The 19,349-nt window shown below is 44.7% G+C and overlaps 1 protein-coding gene across 1 annotated transcript in view; it reads left to right on the top strand.

Moving 5' to 3' along the window:
• LOC126035493 (uncharacterized) overlaps window positions 1-19,107 on the top strand; it is a 145,252-nt gene extending 126,145 nt beyond the window's left edge. Inside the window, exon 2 of the mRNA XM_049794138.1 lies at window positions 18,998-19,107. The gene's annotated coding sequence lies outside the window, so the exon portion shown is untranslated. The remainder of the gene's footprint in view (window positions 1-18,997) is intronic.
• The last annotated feature ends 242 nt before the right edge of the window (window positions 19,108-19,349 follow it).

Raw genomic sequence — 19,349 nt, 5'->3', positions numbered from 1 at the left:
CATTTGCATATGCTAATAACTTCCCAGAAATCTAATGGATATATATAACCTTTCTCGGAAACCTAATGAAAATGAATGAATAAGTTCAATATAAGGTGTATGATTTTGGTGTTCAGGTGTGCGTGTTTTTTTGAGAGGACTCACCCACGCACCCGGCCGTCAATAAAGAAGTGTCTGCTTATCTACACTAAATTGGTGTTGATAAGTTCTTTATTCCGACTTTTTCGGCAACAGGTTAATGCCAAAAGAAGGAACTAACTCCCCACATTTCTTTGTTTAGTTAAGAGGATTTTGTTTAGGATTTTAAAGCGTCATTCTTCCAAGGCAGAGAAGGCAGAAGTGTAAGGTACCGCAGGTACCAGAAATGGGAATGGCAGCCCACTAACAGGGGCCTGTACTATAAAAGTCTGTTTTATGTGCTCTTTCACCCACCAAGTGTAGTTAGAAGACAGGTGAAGTAAAAGCAGGAAGATCATAGGATTTTGGTGCACAGGGTAGCACTTGTAGAGAAGATAAAGTTCCTTCTAATTGTTCAGTAATGTACCACGTTGAATGCAGGTGACTCTTCCGTGTTGATTCCTTACATCGTGTGAGAGAGAGAGAAAATACAACCCAACCACCCCCACCCCCCGCTGATGTTACTATTCTGAGGCATACTCCAAAGACAGGTAATGCTCCATGCACAGCTGTATAATACACACTGGCTGGGGGTGGCCAGAGCACATAGTAAGCGCACACAGAATACTGCAAGTGAAATACACTCCTTGAGCGTGACAACCTACCTGCTTGTTTAACTTGCCCCTCTGCTTTCTGAATAAATTTTTAACCTCTGCAAAATATAGTAGTTCTTTGCATCAGGCTATGAGGAACTGCTGTGATCTAACCCTCTGCATAATATAGGCCACAAAACATTGGTCTGTAAATCTTACATAATGCCTGTAACTTGTGATGAAACCATAGCACACATCATTCCAGTGCACAAGTCAGTATTTTTAAACCATTCCTGAAGCAACAGCTTTGCAGCCTTAACAGAAGTAGGGCTTTTGGGCTTCTGAAAGCCTTTGTCAAAAAGAGAACTTGTGGTTTCAGAAATTCTTATTTATATTGTGTAACCCAAACACTGGATGGACTCAATGGAAGAGAGTACATCAAAGCCTCCTCCCTAGGCAGTGTACAGCTTTTCGTGAAATACATCTTTCTCAGACTTGCCTTTCTGCCAGCAGTTTCTCTGGGTGATGCAGCAGCATCTTCGTTAAAAATATCGACGTAGTAGTGTGGCTGGTACAGCACTACTGACAGTTCTGGTGTGCTTGTTTCTAGTGTCTCTGGTATTTGATAGGGGTCAGATTCAACTGCAAGATGAGAAGAATAAGCAAAATTTTCAAATCAAGTATGAATCTGAGGTGTAGATGTGGGTGTAAGGTCTCTCTCTTAATTTTCATTAGGATAAATCCAGGGAGAGTTGTGACCATCAATCTTCTCTTCTGTTGGCATTGAAGACAACTGGCTCCATGGATGTAATTTCTGGGCTTCAGCCTTATTGTCCGCTGCTAGCATGTCAGGAATGCAGTCACTTATTTTCAGTACTTTCTCAGAACCAATATACAGGAGAATCATAAACCAAAAAAAAAATATTCAATGAAAGAAGCCCAGAGTCAAGGGAGCCATTACTTCAAGCACTTCTAATTTTTTTTAGTTTGGATTTTTCATTTAAATGAGCAGAATTTGAAGGAAACATATGTACAGAATGTTCAACGGAAGCTGTATTTTATGTGGAATTTATCAGAGTATTTAGAGATTTCTTTTTTAAGTAAGTTCAATATGACTACATTTGAAGAAAGAACCATGTCCCTCTATTTTAAAGACTTTGCCAGGGGTTTGTTCTGTGCAGTTTTTAGTGTGAAACACTAGCAACTGGAAGGCATGGGCTGTTAGGTTGTACAGACTCTTCCCTCTGGTGCTAGTGTTCAGTGAACACCAGCAGCAAAAATGGCAGCAGCCCTATGTGTGCCAGGGGTAAAGACATTCTACTACTTTTGCAACTCTCCTGCACACATCATAGAGGCAGCAGCTGTAGGCCCTTTGAACCAGGAGAAGAAGCTGAAGGCCTTTTGCCAATCCTTTCCTCCCAGACTGACCTGGCAGTGCCTGGCAGAGTCCCCTACATCCTCCCAAGGGCCAGCAAGTGCATCACTGCTGTGCCCTACAGCAGAGTGATGTGTGGGGCAGGAGGAATGGGTGGATACAGTTCACAGGCTGCAGCAAAAAGTGCACTATCATACTATATGGTCTGTCGTGTTTAGACAGTGTCATATCTTGAACAGTAACACTGGAAGAATCACCTACTCTATCAAAAGATTTCATTTATTCTCCGATTATGCTTTCACTTTTTGCAGTAACAGACTGTAGAATATAAACTGATCACTGCACAGTCACATGAATATCAAAAGGAGAATTTTCCATTAAATGATGATATTAAATTATGTTAATTTCTGTATAATAAATGTCACTCATTTTTAGATGTAGCCAACAGGAAAAATATTTCTCTGAAACATTACTAATCAAAGAATGGAAAAATGAAAAATAATAGATTTTCAGTGATCCTTTCAAATTGCAATCTTCTTGCATAGGCAACACATAAACATGGTAACTTCTTACAAAATCAGACTGTGACTCATTTGTGGGATAAGAATCCCAAGATAGTCTTACTGCATTGAAAGTCAGTTCAACTTTTTCCACAATAGGGTCAAGCAGAGGAGCTGAAAGAAAGGAAATTCATGTTAAACTTGCCATTATTCTTCAAGAATGTTTATCTTCTTACTTGAAAAACTTCTAAATTCCCATGTGGTATTTCTGTTTATATCTTACTTGTATTTAAAAGCTGAACAAAGCCAAAGCGCTCCAAAAAAAACTATCAACTTCACAGGGCCTTCATGCAGTCCACATTATACACAAAGCAGTGACTGCTAATCATAGTTTAGTTTAGCTACCCTAATTAATGTGGCTCTACCTGGTCACTGTACTAGTCAAACATCCTCTATGTAAGCCATGTATGTTGTTTTATGACTTTTAAATGCTTCACTGATGATACAGAAACACCACATCAAATATATGTTTAGCTAGCTACAGGAGGAAGGCTGTGGAATTCCTCTGTGACAGATGAATTTATCAAATTGTGATGGGTTGACCCTGGCTGGATGCCAGGTGCCACCAAAGCTGTTATATCACTCCCCCATCCTCAGCTGGACAGGGGAGAGAAAAATATAACAAAAAAGCTTGTGGGTCGAGATAAGGACAGGAGAGATCATTCACTAATTACCATCAGGGGCAAAACAGACTCAGCTTGGGGAAAATTAACTCAATTTATTACAAATCAACCAGAGTAAGGTAATGAGAAATAAAACCAAATATCAGAACACCTTCCCTCCACCCCTCACTTCTTCCCGGGCACAACTTCACTCCTGGATTCCTTCACTAAGCCCCCCCAGCGGCACAAGGGGGACGGGGATGGGGTTTACGGTCATCACACGTTATTTTCTGCCGCTAATCCTCCTCAGGGGGAGGGCTCATCACACTCTTCCCCTGCTCCAGAATGGGGTCCCTCCCACGGGAGACAGTCCTCCATGAACTTCTCCAACGTGGGCCATTCCCACGGGCTGCAGCTCTTCACAAACTGCTCCAGCATGGGTCCTTTCCACGGTGTGCAGTCCTTCAGGAGCACACTGCTCCAGTGTGGGTCCCCCACGGGGTCACAAGTCCTGCCAGAAAACCTGCTCCAACATGGGCTCCTGTGTCCACAGATCCGCAGGTCCTGCCAGGAGCCTGCTCCAGTGCAGGTTTCCCACAGGGTCACAGCCTCCTTCAGGAACCCACCTGCTCCGGCGTGGGGTCCTCCACGGGCTGCAGATGGATATCTGCTCCACCGTGGACCTCCCTGGACTGCAGGGGGACAGCCTGCCTCACCAGGGTCTTCACCACGGGCTGCAGGGGAATCTTTGCTCCAGTGCCTGGAGCATCTCCTCCCCCTCCTTCTTAACCGACCTTGGTGTCTGCAGGGTTGTTTTCTCATACATGTTCTCACTCTCTCCGGCGGCTGTTTCTCCCCGTCTCAACTTTTTTTTCCTTCTTAAAAATGTTATCACAGAGGCGTTACCACTATCGCTGATTGGCTCGGCCTTGGCTGGCGGCAGGTCCATCTTAGAGCCAGCTGGTATAGGCTCTCTCTCGAACACAGGGGAAGCTTCCAGCAACTTCTTACAGAAGCCACCCCTGTAACCGCCCCCCGCTACCAAAACCTTGCCACACAGAACCAATACACAAATACACAAACCCTAAATATGTGGCCAACTTATGTAGCTCTCTGAGATAACCAGTATTCTCAAATAAGGAGGCTCTATTAGCAACAGATCCATAGATGTGGAAGTTGTATCTCACCCCCAGAACAAAAGCAGCTAGAAAATAGTGGAACTGATTACAAAAATAGGTTATGGCTTGTCTTTTGGTTTTGCTTGTACTTAACTGCTTTCTGCAGAAGTGTATAATCCATTAGAAATCTTCTTTGTGTGCTATTAAAGCAGCTGAAGAAGATACAGAGTAAGACAATTCTTGGTGTACATAATGTGAATTGAACACGAATTCTGTCTGAAAGACAATTTAGGGTTGGTTTTTCTTAATATATTTGTTGCCCCAGAGTATTCAAGATGAGTGCAAAATAGACTCTGAATGCATCAAAGAGCAAGATAAATTAATTTCCATTTCTGGCACAGAAAAAGGTCATCTTTTGGACTGTTTAATGTATACATATACCCATTGTCGTGGTTTAACCCCAGCCGGCAACTAAGCACCATGCAGCCACTCGCTCACTCCTCCCCTCCCAGTGGGAGGGGGAGGAGAATCGAAAAAAAAAGTAAAACTGGTGTGTTGAGACTAGAACAGTTTAATAAATGAAATAAAATAAAATATAATAATAATAATAGTAATGAAAAGGAAGATAACAAAAAGAGAGAGAGATAAAACCCAAGAAAGACAAACCAGTCCCTGAGCAGCGATCTGCCCCTCCCAGACAACTCCCCCCAGTTTATATACTAAGCATGACATTCTATGGTATGGAATACTCCCTTTGGCTAGTTCAGGTCAGCTGTCCTAGCTATGCTCCCTCCCAGCTTCTTGTGCACCTGCTTGCTGGCAGAGCATGGGAAACTGGAAAAAGAACACAGACTAATAGAGAAGAAGGAAACACAGCCATCAGTTACTGCTCACAGAATAACCTGTTTTATTTCACTGATGCTGGACTACTGATTTTCCCTTACAGTAACAGAGCAGATGTTACTGTCTCAAATTAGCACCAAGACAGGTTAGCACCATCACCCTCTCCTGGCAATATCTGCTGGCACTTGTATCATATCTCATTTGGAGAGGTGTTTGTCCTTTTATTTACCTACTTTTCAAAATGGACATTACCATTTTATTTTGGAAAGACAGTAACATCAGCAATAATATTCTGGAGAAAGGACTGATTTCCCAAGTTACCTACTGTCCTGGTTTCATCTGGGACAGAGTTAACTGTCTTCCTAGTAGCTGGTACAGTGCTATGTTTTGAGTTCCGTATGCGAAGAATGTTGATAACACTGATGTTTTCAGTTGTTGCTAAGTAGTGTTTAGACTAAGTCAAGGATTTTTCAGCTTCTGATGCCCAGCCAGAAGGCTGGAGGGGCACAAGAAGTTGGGAGGGGACACAGCCAGGGCAGCTGATTGAAACTGGCCAAAGGGATATTCCATACCATGTGACGTCATGTCTAGTATATGAACTATGAACTGGGGGGAGTGGGGGTGGGGGGAATAGCTGTTCAGGGACTAAATGGGCATCAATCGGCAGGTGGTGGGCAATTACATTGTTCATCACTTGTATACTCCAATACTTTTATTATTATTACTATTGCCATTTTATTAGTGTTATCATTATCATTATTAGTTTCTTCTTTTCTGTTCTATTAAACTGTTCTTATCTCAACCCATGAGTTTTACTTCTTTCCCCAATTCTGGGTGGGGTGGGGGGGGGGGGGAGTGAGTGAGCAGCTACATGGTGCTTAGTTGCTGGCTGGGGTTAAACCACGACAGTCCATTTTGGCACCCAACGTGGGGCTCGAAGGGTTGAGATAATGAGACACCTGACCAGAGCTTGTTAAAATGAATTTGTTACAAGGATCTATTATATTGGTCTAATAGTTGCTCGTCACTATGTTGATTTATGAGTTCTTAGAGTTGTGGCACTTGGTTTTAGAATCCTGTTATGTATCAGTTCACTTGTTGTATGTAGTCCCTGTGCTGATGCTTATCATCCGTGGGAGGTGAATTAAGGTTTTTGCTTTGATGTATCATTTAATACTGGCTTATGGTATGATAAAATTATCAGTTGTGGGATTAATCCGGTGTTTGCACTCAGCATTGTTGTCACCTCTATTCTTCGGGAGCCATCTGTGGGAAGCTATTAATAATTACACCCTTTACCTTTCCTCCTCAGAGACCCAATCTATGGGCGAGGCACCTTTCCTCCCCTTTCCCTTTTCCTCCAGTCTAGTTACAAAGGTGTTTGAGAATTTTGGAAAATTTGAATACTGTTGTGAAATTCCATGTGGGGACGGACAACAGGACACCAATATGATGATCAAAGTCACCAGTTTGTTGGGAATTGGCTTGCTGAAAAAGGACATGGGCCTGTGGAAAAGTTGTGCGAGCAGAGTTCTGTGTGAAAGAATGTCAGTTTGAGCAGCAAGACTAGGCCTTGGCCGAAAATAGCTGGCTTTGCTGATATCGGGAGAAAAACAACAGCTGGTCTCGCTGTTATCAGGAGAAAGACAGGGACGGTGTGACCTTGGCATAACTTCATAGGTAACTTTTGAAGAAGTTCCCATGAGAAAGTTACGGAACACGCATAGCTGCAAATCACAAGTGGGTGTGTTTTAGTAAGGAATAAACATTAGCAATGTACCAATCATATTAGGACTAGTAGGCATAATTATCGCAAACTGTATAAATATGAGCTATCCGTGCAAATGAAGTTGAATCACTTCTATCACTCATATTGGGTCGACTTATGTGCATTCCTCCGTCGCTCCAACAAATGGCGCCCGAACGGGGACCGATGAAAGGGGAATTGGAGCAACGGACACTGAGAAGCACCGGTAGCAGCGACCGGGGGGCAAAAGATTAACCGAACGCTGACTGTCTTGGTTGGTGTGTTAACTCTCGTGCTTGGACCGTCCAAAAGGGGTTTGCCATCAGTGAGGGCTACTGGAAAAAGGCTGCAAAGACTTTTTAACCGAGGTGCCTTAATCAAGGTAGCACCAAGGAGTATCAAGAAGCCGGCTGGCAATGGATCAAGAGGTAGTCCTAAAATTATTATAGTGCTTTTTAGAAAAGCGGGGAGTAAATTGCGTTAAGCGTCGCGTTGGGTCGCGTTAAGGGATGCTTTAAGAATCCAGATTTATTATTTAAGGAGAGTGAATGGCGTAGATTAGGAGACGTATTATGGGATATGATAATTGACGATGATAAATCAGCTAAAAAACTAATGAAGCAAGGACAGAAACCTTTTAATTAGTGTGGGTACAGCTTTTGAGCTTAGTACCTGGAAAGCTATCGGAACCTCCCTATGGGATGAAATTAGGGACGGGTCTAAAGAAGTTAAAGGTCTTGCAACTTTATGGAAATTGATTAAGACAACTCTGTAAGATATTAAAGCAGATCGTAAAGCGTCTGCGTCTGCTTTTGCTGCTCTCTCCAACCGCAAGCAAAAGGGAAAAGCGGGGAGAAAAACATAATGCAGCGAGAGAGACTTTTTGGAGCTTGTTCGCCTGCTCTTGTGCCCTTGACTTCTGCTCCACTCCCTGGGACTGCCAATATTAATCAGCCATCTGACAGTTCCCAAGCCTCCCTAACCGTACGATTAAAGGAAACCCTACAGAATCAGGGAGTGAGTAAAAATCTGCCTACGAAAAAACAGCCCCCAGATACCACCGTTCAACATGAACAAATTATACCTAGCATATACCCTGATTCAAATAATGCAAACAAGGACTTGGCTACTCTAATAATAGAACAAAAAGAGACAATGTTAGAATTGTTAAAGGAAATGCAAAAAAGAGACGGGGAAACCAACCGCACCCATGATAGACGCGGAGCTGCTTGTAATAGCCGCTTGTAATAGCCGCTGCAGAAGAAAGGCAGAGACATCGGAGGGGTGTAATAAAAGAGGCCATTATAGAAGGGACTATGCTCCAAGCATTCCCAGGTATTGCATCAAATGGACAGAAAAAATGGGAGGTGTTTGACTGGAAGGTCATTGAGAAATTAAGGAATGCTGTGAGTCAGTACGGAATCAAATCTGCGTTAACTCACCAAATACTGCAATTCATTTTTCTGCTGATACGCTGATACCTCAAGATATTAAACAGCTAGCACAGTTGATTTTGACACCCGCCCAAATGTTAGTGTTTTTCCAGCAGTGGGAGAAGCTCTGTGATAGGGAACAAGCAACATCATGACAACAAACAGATCCCCTATGGGGAGTAACCACGCAGATGCCGATGGGTACTGGACCCTTCGCATCAGGGAACGCTCAGTTACAGTGTGTCACTGAGGTTCATCATCTATCACAGATCTTGGCGTATCAAGCTTTTCTTACCATACCAGACAATATGTACAGCCATGCTTTTACCCAGGTGAAACAGGAGAATACAATTTATGACCACCCTGACATGAACGAGGGCATGAAAGAAAACATGTTCAAAATACTCGCTTTTGAGAATGCTACTGAAAAGACACGCAAAGCATTGTGTAATTTGCCGAAAAATGCAGACGTCGTTGATATGATAGAATACATGGATCGATCAGTGGACTCACAGAAAGTAGCCGAAAGTAGCCTATGCTGCCACAGCTCTCCAAGGAGCTACAAAGAAACACAAGGCCAGTAAGATACCCTTGGTCAAGTGTTCTAACTGTGGCAAACGTAGACACATTAGGAGCAAACGTACAGGTACTGTTAACAGTAAGTGCTGCAACAAGTGTAAGAAAGATAACCATACCACCAAGAATACAGGAAGAAGGGAAACTTTACACCGACTGCGAAGACCCCTCGCGCGACGACACGAATGCAAGGGGCTTCAGCTGCCAGCCCTCAGGCAGCCTCGCAACTCCCAGATCCACCACCGCAGGAAGCTCCGGAGTGGATGTGGAAACCTCAGTACACATTCAACATAAAGGGACCATTGGGGTTTGGACTTAGTGCATTTTTAATGGGGCAATCTTCAACAGCTCTAGAAGGAATTCTGGTGCTCCCAGGGCTTATTGATGCAGATTATTGTGGGACTGTGAAAATTATGATTCATGTTTTAATCCCTCCTGTTTCTATTCCTAAAGGTACCAGAATAGCACAATTAGTTCCATTCAGGTCGTGTGTTCCGAACCCAGGTGAAGTACAACGTGGAGATGGTGGATTCGGCTCCACAGGGAACCCGCAGGTATACTTTGCCATGGACACAACAAGAGGTAAACCAGAAAAGGTAGTGCAATTGGAAGGGCCCGATGGAGTTGTCATCAAGAAACCGATGACAATCAATACAGGAGCTGATGTTACGATTATTTCACGATGCATTTGGCCTCCATCATGGCCATCGATCAATCCAAATTTTGGTATTGCAGGGATAGGGGGCACACAAGCCACCTTAGTAAGTCAGCTACCGATTACATTTGCATTCCCCGATGGTGAACACATTACGACGTGTCCGTATGTCATGACTACCCCAACTGAATTGTTTGGCCTCGTAGGCTGTGATTTATTGAGCCAAATGAAGGCAATGTTAGTGACCCATCCTTTTTAGGAGCGGTCACTGAGGGGTAGCCAATCCTGAAAATTAGCTGGAAAACAGATGACCCTGTTTGGATTGATCAGTAGCTGCTAAATTCAGAAAGGCTGCTAAAAATACAAGGGTTAGTTGAGGACCAATAGAGAGCGGGACATGTTCCTTCTACTAGTCCATGGAATACATCAATATTTACCATTCCCAAGAAAAGTGGGAAATGGAGACTGTTACATGATCTCAGAGCTGTGAATGCGGTGATGGACAGTATGGGAGCCCTGCAGCCAGGTTTGCCATCTCCAGTTATGCTTCCAGAAGAATGGGATTTGTTAATTATAAATCTAAAAGATTGCACCCAGATGGCACTGAACAGTTCGCCTTTTCGGTACCATCGATTAACAAGGCAGAACCCTATAAGAGATACCATTGGGTTGTGTTACCGCAATGAATGCGCAATTCCCCCACAATGTGTCAGGTGTATGTGGCCTGGGCATCAGAGCCTGTAAGAAAGCAGTTTCCTCAGTAACTTGCCACAGGATGAAATTTTAACTCGATTGCAGGACATCTTAAGCCATCGTGGAGTAATAATCACTCCTGAAAAGGTGCAAAAGGCAGCACCTTGGAAGTATTTGGGGTGGCACATAGATGCTAGCAATGTTAAACCTCAGAAGGTTCAAATAACATGAGAAATTTCAACGTTACATGATGTCCAGAAGCTTGACGGAGATATCCAGTGGGTGCGGAATCTTTGCGGTATCACTAATGGTGATATGACCCCTCTGGTAGAACTCTTGGGTATGAGAACACTGTGCAGATGAGAAACGGGAAATGACAGAGCTAACCAATTGGTTGCAGCGCCACGGGAGCCTCCTCCAGGGAATCGTTTTCAACAAAGCACGGCAATCACATGCGTTCTTGCACCAACCCGCTAGGATGTTAACAAAGCAATTTGACTTACCACTTACTGATGCCCAAGGTATCATTAAAGCATGCCCCAATTGTCAAATGGAAGGGCTCGGCTTGGGCCGTGGGGTTAACCGACGAGGTCTTTTGCCATTGCAGTTGTGGCAAATGGATGTCACCCATGTCACGTGGTTTGGTGCAAAGCGTTCTGTACATGTGTGTATTGATACCTATCCTGCTGCCATGTGGGCCACGGCACGAACTGCAGAAAAGGCCTTACATATTGAATGACATCTTCACGCTTCTTTTGCAGTACTGGGTATGCCTAAAGAAATTAAGATGGACAACGGCCCAGCCTATGGTTCTACACGATTTGCTCGATTTTGTAATTTGTGGGGAATTCACCACGGTACCGGTATTCCACATCTTCCCACAGGACAGGCTATTGTCGAATGGGCCAACTAAACCCTAAAAGAACATGCTGCAAAAACAAAAAGGGGGAACCCAGGGCTTACTCCCAGAGGAGCGATTGGCCAAAGCCTTATTTGTGCTAAATTATCTTAGATTGACAGGTGATCACAAAGACCCACCAATGGTAGTGCATCATGTTCTTTTACAGGCAGAAAGGACGCAACAAAGTACGGGAATCATGGTAATGTATAAGGAGCCAGAATCCAGGAAATGGTGCGGATCAGCAGAAGTAAAACTTATTGGGAGATCCCGGCTAAGTGGGTCAAGCCATGGCTTCGCACTGATGCTGGACCCGGAATTGTCCCAATGGCAACTGGCACGGCACCGGTGGGTGCTGGAGCCACTGATCCAACGGATTCTAACTAATAGAGTATTACTAGCAGACACTGAGTCCTTCAGACAGGTTTTTAGAACAGCGTGCCTTATTGTATATAGAACTTGCTTTAGGTAAAAAGTGTGTTAAGCATAATTTGATTAAACATAGCGTGATTACGGGAAGACAGTGTGGGGTAAATGTAAAAGTTAGTTAAAGCCAAAATTAGGGGTAAGGTCTATTTCCATTAATAACCTGGGAACGAGGTTGATTGTGTTTCCACAGATACAGGCCCACGACGGACTCCTGTTCGATTTGCACGACCATCATCATCTGGAGCATCATAGATGATTTGGCAATATGAATACTACGTCAGCCGAAAACTAATGTATAGGTCACCTTGGCTAACATAACAGGTCAAGATTCCCTGTGCATCGCAACTGTATCGTAAAGCCCATGAACCAATAGACAAGATGGCTATGACTTGTGCAGCGCGCCTGGCCAGCGAGCACATGCATCATAGATTGCAAGCGAGGCGGACTTTTGGCACCCGCTGGCCACGTGTGCTAAAACCCGTTCCTCTGCAAATGTATAAATACCGGGATTTTCCGAAGAGCATCGGGCTGGTGTACGGTGAGGCCATCGTTGCCTCTGTGGGGACGCCCACGGAAAGCTGGCACCTACCGATTGCTGGGCTGAGTTCGTGGAGCAAGATGGCACAAGAATGTATGGATGGTTCATTTTCCTCATAGTCCTCATGGTCTGGGTCATTAGGGGTAACAGGTTGGCTCAAAGAATTATGGGCATTATTGTAGTTACTGTGATTGTAGCTATTGTAATAGTTTTACCTTGTTCAGCTTATTAAGGAAAATGGCATCCCAAGTTATTAAGCAAGCCTGGATTGCTCAAAAACAAAAAGAGGGAGAAAGATTTAAACGGAGACCTACAGTGGATTCGACCTTGTTGTGGTATTACAAATACAGACTTACAGCCACTGCTGGATTTATTGAGGGGCAGCGATAGCTTAACTTCTACAAGACAACTAAGTGCACCGGGACGGCAAGCCTTGACAGCAATTGGACAAAAAATCACATCATCCATGTCTGGCAGATACGTTCCTGATTTACCCATAAATTTGAAACCTTATGCTGAGATTGATATGGAACACACTGACTGTAGTAAGCAGCATGACAGTGACACCGGTGATTGATCCACATCGGTTAACGCCATGGGACAGTAAGAATGTTTGGGTGTCACTAGCTAAAGCTATTAATCAAACCTCTTTTTTGTGTGCTTATGTATTTTATTAGGTATAATGTTGTTTTTACTGTGCTTAATTAATTGTGTTCATAGATCTTTGCAAAGGGCAATACAGCAGGTGTTAAAATTTTACGTCAATCTATACACAAACAGATAAATTGGCTGAAGAAACATACAGAAAGATCCAGCAAGAAACTAGTTGGTTTGATGGAGTGTTACAATCAATATTCGGCGGGATAACAACATGGCTAATGTCATTGATTAAGGAAGCCTTACGATGGTTGGGTATATTGATATTAATCTGTGTAATAGTTAGAATTGCTTATGGGTGCATGATGAAAGGAGTCTCAAACCTGACACACCAAGCTCTACTCGCACAAAAAGAAAAAGGGGGAATTGTTGGGAATTGGCTTGATGAGAAAGGACATGGGTCTATGGAAAAGTTGTGCGAGCAGAGTTCTGTGTGAAAGAATGTCAGTTTGAGCAGCAAGACTAGGCCTTGGCCGAAAATAGCTGGCTTTGCTGATATCGGGAGAAAAACAACAGCTGGTCTCGCTGTTATCAGGAGAAAGACAGGGACGGTGTGACCTTGGCATAACTTCATAGGTAACTTTTGAAGAAGTTCCCATGAGAAAGTTACGGAACACGCATAGCTGCAAATCACAAGTGGGTGTGTTTTAGTAATGAATAAACATTAGCAATGTACCAATCATATTAGGACTAGTAGGCATAATTATTGCAAACTGTATAAATATGAGCTATCCGTGCAAATGAAGTTGAATCACTTCTATCACTCATATTGGGTTGACTTATGTGCATTCCTCCGTCGCTCCAACACCAGTTTATTGAGCTTAGATGATCATTCTTATACAATTCTCTAATTTCCTTAAAAGCTTTGATTGGTTGCTGCATGCAAGCATAGAGTGTCCACATGCACAAGCATAAAATATGATTGGTTATATCGACACTGTACATGTGTATAAACATAAGATATAATTGGTTATACTAACTCTGTACACGCGCATAAACATAGGGCAAAATTGGTTATATCAACTAAAACATGCAAAACTTGTCTCAGTCTAATTGGTCAAGATAAACTGCCGGATTGAGGTTCTTTGTGCCAAGTTCCCTTTATCGTGGAATGCGCACCTGTGTTCTTCTAATTGGCATCTTTCTTTTTTTTTGTCTTCTTGTTTATTCTGTTCAAGGTCTTCTAAAGGCGTCTGGAATGCTCTTGTGACCATTAGCTAAATATGTGTTGTCGTGGTTTAACCCCAGATAGCAACTAAGCACCACGCAGCCGCTCACTCACTCCCCCCCATCCAGTGGGATGGGGGAGAAAATCGAGAAAAAAGAAGTAAAACTCGTGGGTTGAGATAAGAACGGTCTAATAGAACAGAAAAGAAGAAACTAATAATGATAATGATAACACTAAAAAAATGAAAACAGTAGTAATAAAAGGATTGGAATGTACAAATGATGTGCAGGGCAATTGCTCACCACCCGCCGACCGACACCCAGCTAGTCCGCGAGTGGTGATTCCCTGCCCCCACCTCCCAGTTCCTGTACTAGATGGGACATCACATGGTATGGAATACACCGTTGGCCAGTTTGGGTCAGGTGCCTTGGTTGTGTCCTGTGCCAACTTCTTTTGCCCTGGCTGGGCATGAGAAGCTGAAAAATCCTTGACTTTAGTCTAAACACTACTGAGCACCAAGTGAAAACATCAGTGTTATCAACATTCTTCTCATACTGAACTCAAAACATAGCACTGTACCAGCTACTAGGAAGACAGTTAGCTCTATCCCAGCTGAAACCAGGACAGTGTCCACAACTCCCCCTTTTTTGTTTTTTGTCAGTTAACACAGCCTTACTTGATCTATCAATCAATTTTTAAACACATTGCAACATACAACGCACACAAATTAAAATACAAACAAAAAACCCCACCACTACAAGATAAATCAAAACTATCTTAACTAATGATTTAAGAGCAGCTGTATTTTGTAAGGTTGTGTGTAGGGTTTAGGGATTAATCCGTGCGGGGCCCGGACGACGGAACACCAATGTGATGATTAAAGTCGCCAGTTTATTGAGCTTAGCTAATCATTTTTATACAATTCTCTAAGTTGTTGAGAGACTTTGATTGGCTACTACATGCAAGCACTTGGTGTCCACACGCACAAGCATAAGCGGTGATTGGTTACATCGGTACTGTCCACGCGCACAAACACAAGACATAATTGGTTGTGTTAATTAAAGCATACAAGACTTGTCTTAGTCCAATTGGTCAAGATAAGCCCCTGAATTGAGGTTGTTTGTGCCAAGTTCCCTTTATCGTGGAATGTGCACCTGTGTTTTCCTAATTGGGATCTTTCTTCTTCTATCTTCTTATTTATTCTGTTCAAGGCCTTCTAAAGGCGCCTGGAACAGTCTTGTGACCATGAGCTATTTTCAGGCCCAATAACTAAGTTCCATATAACTGAACCCTACAGTTGTGTGTCTAATACTATCTACATCTAACAGTAAATCTGATAATACTACTCCAATCTGTATTCAGGGACCCCAGAATTTGTGATTCCTGGGGTGGCAATGAGGGTGAATGCCTGATCCGTGGAAACCAGGCATTCCCATCCATTGAGTCCATGACCTGCTGCACAGGGGTCTCCATCAATAAGTTCTTAAACTTTGTTGATGTCAGTGGAACCCATTATTAAACCTGTGAAAAAGTGATTGCTTGGTGTTGCTGTACTGAGGTATAAGCAATCTTGTCCGGTCACGTCAGCCAGGGTCATCCAGATGTTTTCTTTGGTTTGCGGCGGTATCCATGACTACGTTCATCCGAGGACTGTGAGGAAGATGGACCATCTGTACATTCTTGTGCCATCTTGCTCCATGAACTCAGCCCAGCAATTGGTAGGTGTCAGCTTTACATGGGCGTCCCCACGGAGGCAACGATGGCCTTGCTGTACACCAGCCCGATGCTCTTTAGAAAATCCCGGTATTTATAAATTTGCAGAGGAATGGATTTCAGCACATGTGGCCAGCGGGTGCCAAAATCCACCTCGGTTGCAACCTATGACGCATGTGCTTGCTGGCCAGGCGGGCTGCACAAGTCATAGCCATCTTGTCTATTGGTTCATGGGCTTTGTGATGCGGTTGCAATGCACAGAGAATCTTGACCTGTTATGTTAGCCAAGGTGACCTACACGTTAGTTTTTGGCTGAGTTGGTATTCATATTGCCGCACCATCTAGGATGTTCCAGATGATGATGGTCATACAAATTGAGCGGGAGTCCATCGTGGGCCTGTATCTGTGGAAACACAATCATAATCTCGCCCCCAGGTTATTAATGAAAATGGACCTTCCCATTGCCCTGTTTCTAGATTCTTAACTAAAACCTTACCCCTAATTTTGGCTTTAGCTAACTTTTCTTGTGGAGAGAGATTCCCTATTCCTCCTTTTTGTGTTTCGTAATATGAGTAACTCCCCATTGCTGAAAATTTCCTGAGTCCATTGTGCTATAAAACATGGTCCATTATCTGTTTTTATCTGGGCCAGGACACCCATTACTGCAAATGCTTGTTGTAAGTGTGTTTGTAGATGTCGACTTGTTTCGCCTGCAAGTGCTGTGGCCCATACCATCAAGGAATATGTATCAACAGAAACATGAACATAACACAATTTTCCAAAAGCTGGTACATGAGTCACATCAGTCTGCTACAATTGCAAGGATTGCAGCCCCCTAGGATTTAAAGCACCATCTCCATGCCCAGATAATTTCTGGCACTCAGCACAGGATTAAATGATGGCTTTGGCACCTGCTATAGAAATTTGAAACTGTTTGGCTAATACTTTCTCTGGTTGGTGGAAAAAACTATGAACTCCTTGTGCCTGTAAAATTTTATTGGGAGGTGGCCCAGTCCATACAGGATTGGCTAGTAAATCAGCTCGTTTATTCCCTTCTGTGATCCATCCAGGCAAACTGGTGTGACTTCGCATATGCATTATATAATAACACTTTGTCCGTTGGTTTAACAGAAATAGCAACATCTTAAATTTTTCAAACAATGTGATGGTATCAATTTCTTTCAAATAAGCCCGTCTCAAGCATTTTACGATGTAGGGTTCGGCGCCCGGAAGATCTTGCGATGTTATGGAAAGATGGAGGGTTAGTCGCAGCCCTATGACGTATCTGTAACCCCGCCTACCCTTGTTAATATAAAAGGAATCATCTGCGTAGTAAAAGGCAGTAGTTGGTGCTCACACTGTGTGTGTTATCGGTGTCTTCCCCTGGTCCGGGCCGACCAGTGATCTGATCATGGCACCTAGATATGTAGCGAACACTACATAGTGGTGACCCCGACGTGATCGGTCGCACAGGCAACAATGGAACTTGTGCAGGTGATTAAGGTATTGAAGGTGTTAGCTAATGAGGTGGGTGCCCGCGGAACGATTAGGAAGGGCTCCACGGGCGAATGCATCCAATGGATGTTGCGCCGGGGAGGCATTGGTTCTCCTAGAGAAGTTTTAAGCCCCCCAAAATGAGTGGAGATTTGGGAGCTTTTGCTCCAATCTGCTCTCAGGGGCGAGCGCAGAGCCGCAGAACGATTACAAACTTGGGGAAAAGTGGAGACGGTGGTTACGGAAGGACAGAAAGCCGGGGCGTGCTGGTTGTCGTTGCGAGCTGCTTTGTTTGCGGATGAGGCACCGCCTCAGGAACAACGGGAGACGGTGCCCCCAGGGATAGTGAGTCAGATTCAGACAGAGTGGGCAGCCGTGGAGCGGGGTTCACAGACCGATGTCTCTGATTAAGGGCAGGGACGCGGAAGGTACGGCGGAGATGGAGGTTTTTCCTATTGAAGCGGCATCAGCGGGGCTGGATATGCCCTCCCCTCGGAAGTTTCCTTGGGAAGAATTACGGCGGGTGGTTCGGAAGGGCTTAGAGGAATGCCTCTTGGACTGGGTTCCAGGCAGGGATGTTAAGGGACATTTATGCCGTAAGTTGAGAGAGTGGCAGGAACGGCCACCCGCGGAGGGAGCAGTTAGGAGGCTGCGGGGGTTGGAGACGGTGGCAGAGGAGGAAACACCCCCCTGCGAGGGAAATCAGGCGCCCATGCTGGGAGAGCGGACTGAGCCTCCTGGGATTGAGCCTCCTGTGCCTGCTGAGCCTTTGGCAGTGGAGCCTGTACCTGTTGGACCTTTGCCTGAGCCTAAGCTTGCTGCGCCATCTACTGCGCCTTTGCCAGAACGGGTTAAACCCTCGTCTGGGTCCTTCCGGAAGTAGCACGAGGTGCTAGCACAGGGCAATTCCAATAGTTCTGACAAGGAGAAGGGGGATGGTGCAATACGGAGGCCATCGAAACTTGCGCCACAGATTCGGACAGAGGAGGGACTGAACGCTTTGCAGAGAGTACAGGGTCTGTTGCGGAGGCTTGAGGGGGCCATACAGAATGCGGAGCGTGTGGTGCCGCTAATGCCCCCCCCACAGGGGGCCGGGGATGGCCAGGAAGGGGGCACCCAAAAGGGCACAGACTGGCGACTGGTGGCCAAAGAATGTTGCCTTTCAGGGGTTCAGTTTCAGCTGGTCATTCTCCCTATTCAGGCAGCGGCGTGGGGAGGGTATGAATGGACACCTTTTGATGTAAAGACCGTTCGGGAACTCACGAGTACTGTGCAGGCACATGGAGTGAATTCTGCGCAGGCGCTCACTTTGAATGTCTGCTTTCAATGCCTGTTGCGCCCTTTGATGTGATGCAGCTGATGAGAGGGGTACTGCCCCCATCATTGCTGTTGTTGTTTAAGGAAGAATGGCGAGCTCAGTGCCTTAAGGTCGTGACTGATGCTCAGGATCCTGGTCACTACCTAGCGGGAGTGACCATAGAGCAACTCATGGGGGAGGGGCAGTTTGCGACACCTCAGGCGCAGGCACAGGGCATGCGCGGACGTGACTTTGCGGCAGTTGCGACTACCGCCTTGGCCGCATTTAAGCGTGTCGCGGCTATGGACAGAGCAGATCCCCCTCGGGTAAAGATCTGCCAGGGGATTGCTGAGAGGTTTACAGCCTTTTTAGATCGGCTTCAGCTTGCTATACAGACTGCAAATCTTCCAGAGATGGCTAAGGAAGCGATTGTGGTTGAGTGTGCTAAGGCTCAAGCTAACCTCGTAGTGTTTGAGTGTTTTTTCTTACAGATTGCTGTCATCCTATCCTGGCTTGTGACGCCTTGGGTATCCGCTACAAATTTCTGGCAGTGGATGCAGGGCCAGTTGGGGAGCCCGATGCGCGTCCGGATGATGTCCCTCTCAGAGTCCATCAATGTGTGCCTTTATGGGATCTGGCTGTCAGGGATGGAGTTGCAGAGTTGCTTACAGCCGGGAATCTGGATGCCCCATACAATAAGCCTTGGCTTTCCATTTACCACCTGTGTGGATTACGTTTGCGTGTGTTTGAGATGTAGTGTTTGGGCTTAGATATGGAAATGTGCTTGTGCTTACGGTACTTTACACAGTTCTTTGGGTGAAGCTGTTCATAACAGTGGAAACT

Source organism: Accipiter gentilis, chromosome W (genome assembly GCF_929443795.1).
Source record: "Accipiter gentilis chromosome W, bAccGen1.1, whole genome shotgun sequence".
Lineage (NCBI taxonomy): Eukaryota > Metazoa > Chordata > Aves > Accipitriformes > Accipitridae > Astur > Astur gentilis.
The sequence above is the reverse complement of the archived record's forward strand: the minus strand, read 5'-3'. Positions and strand labels throughout refer to the sequence as shown.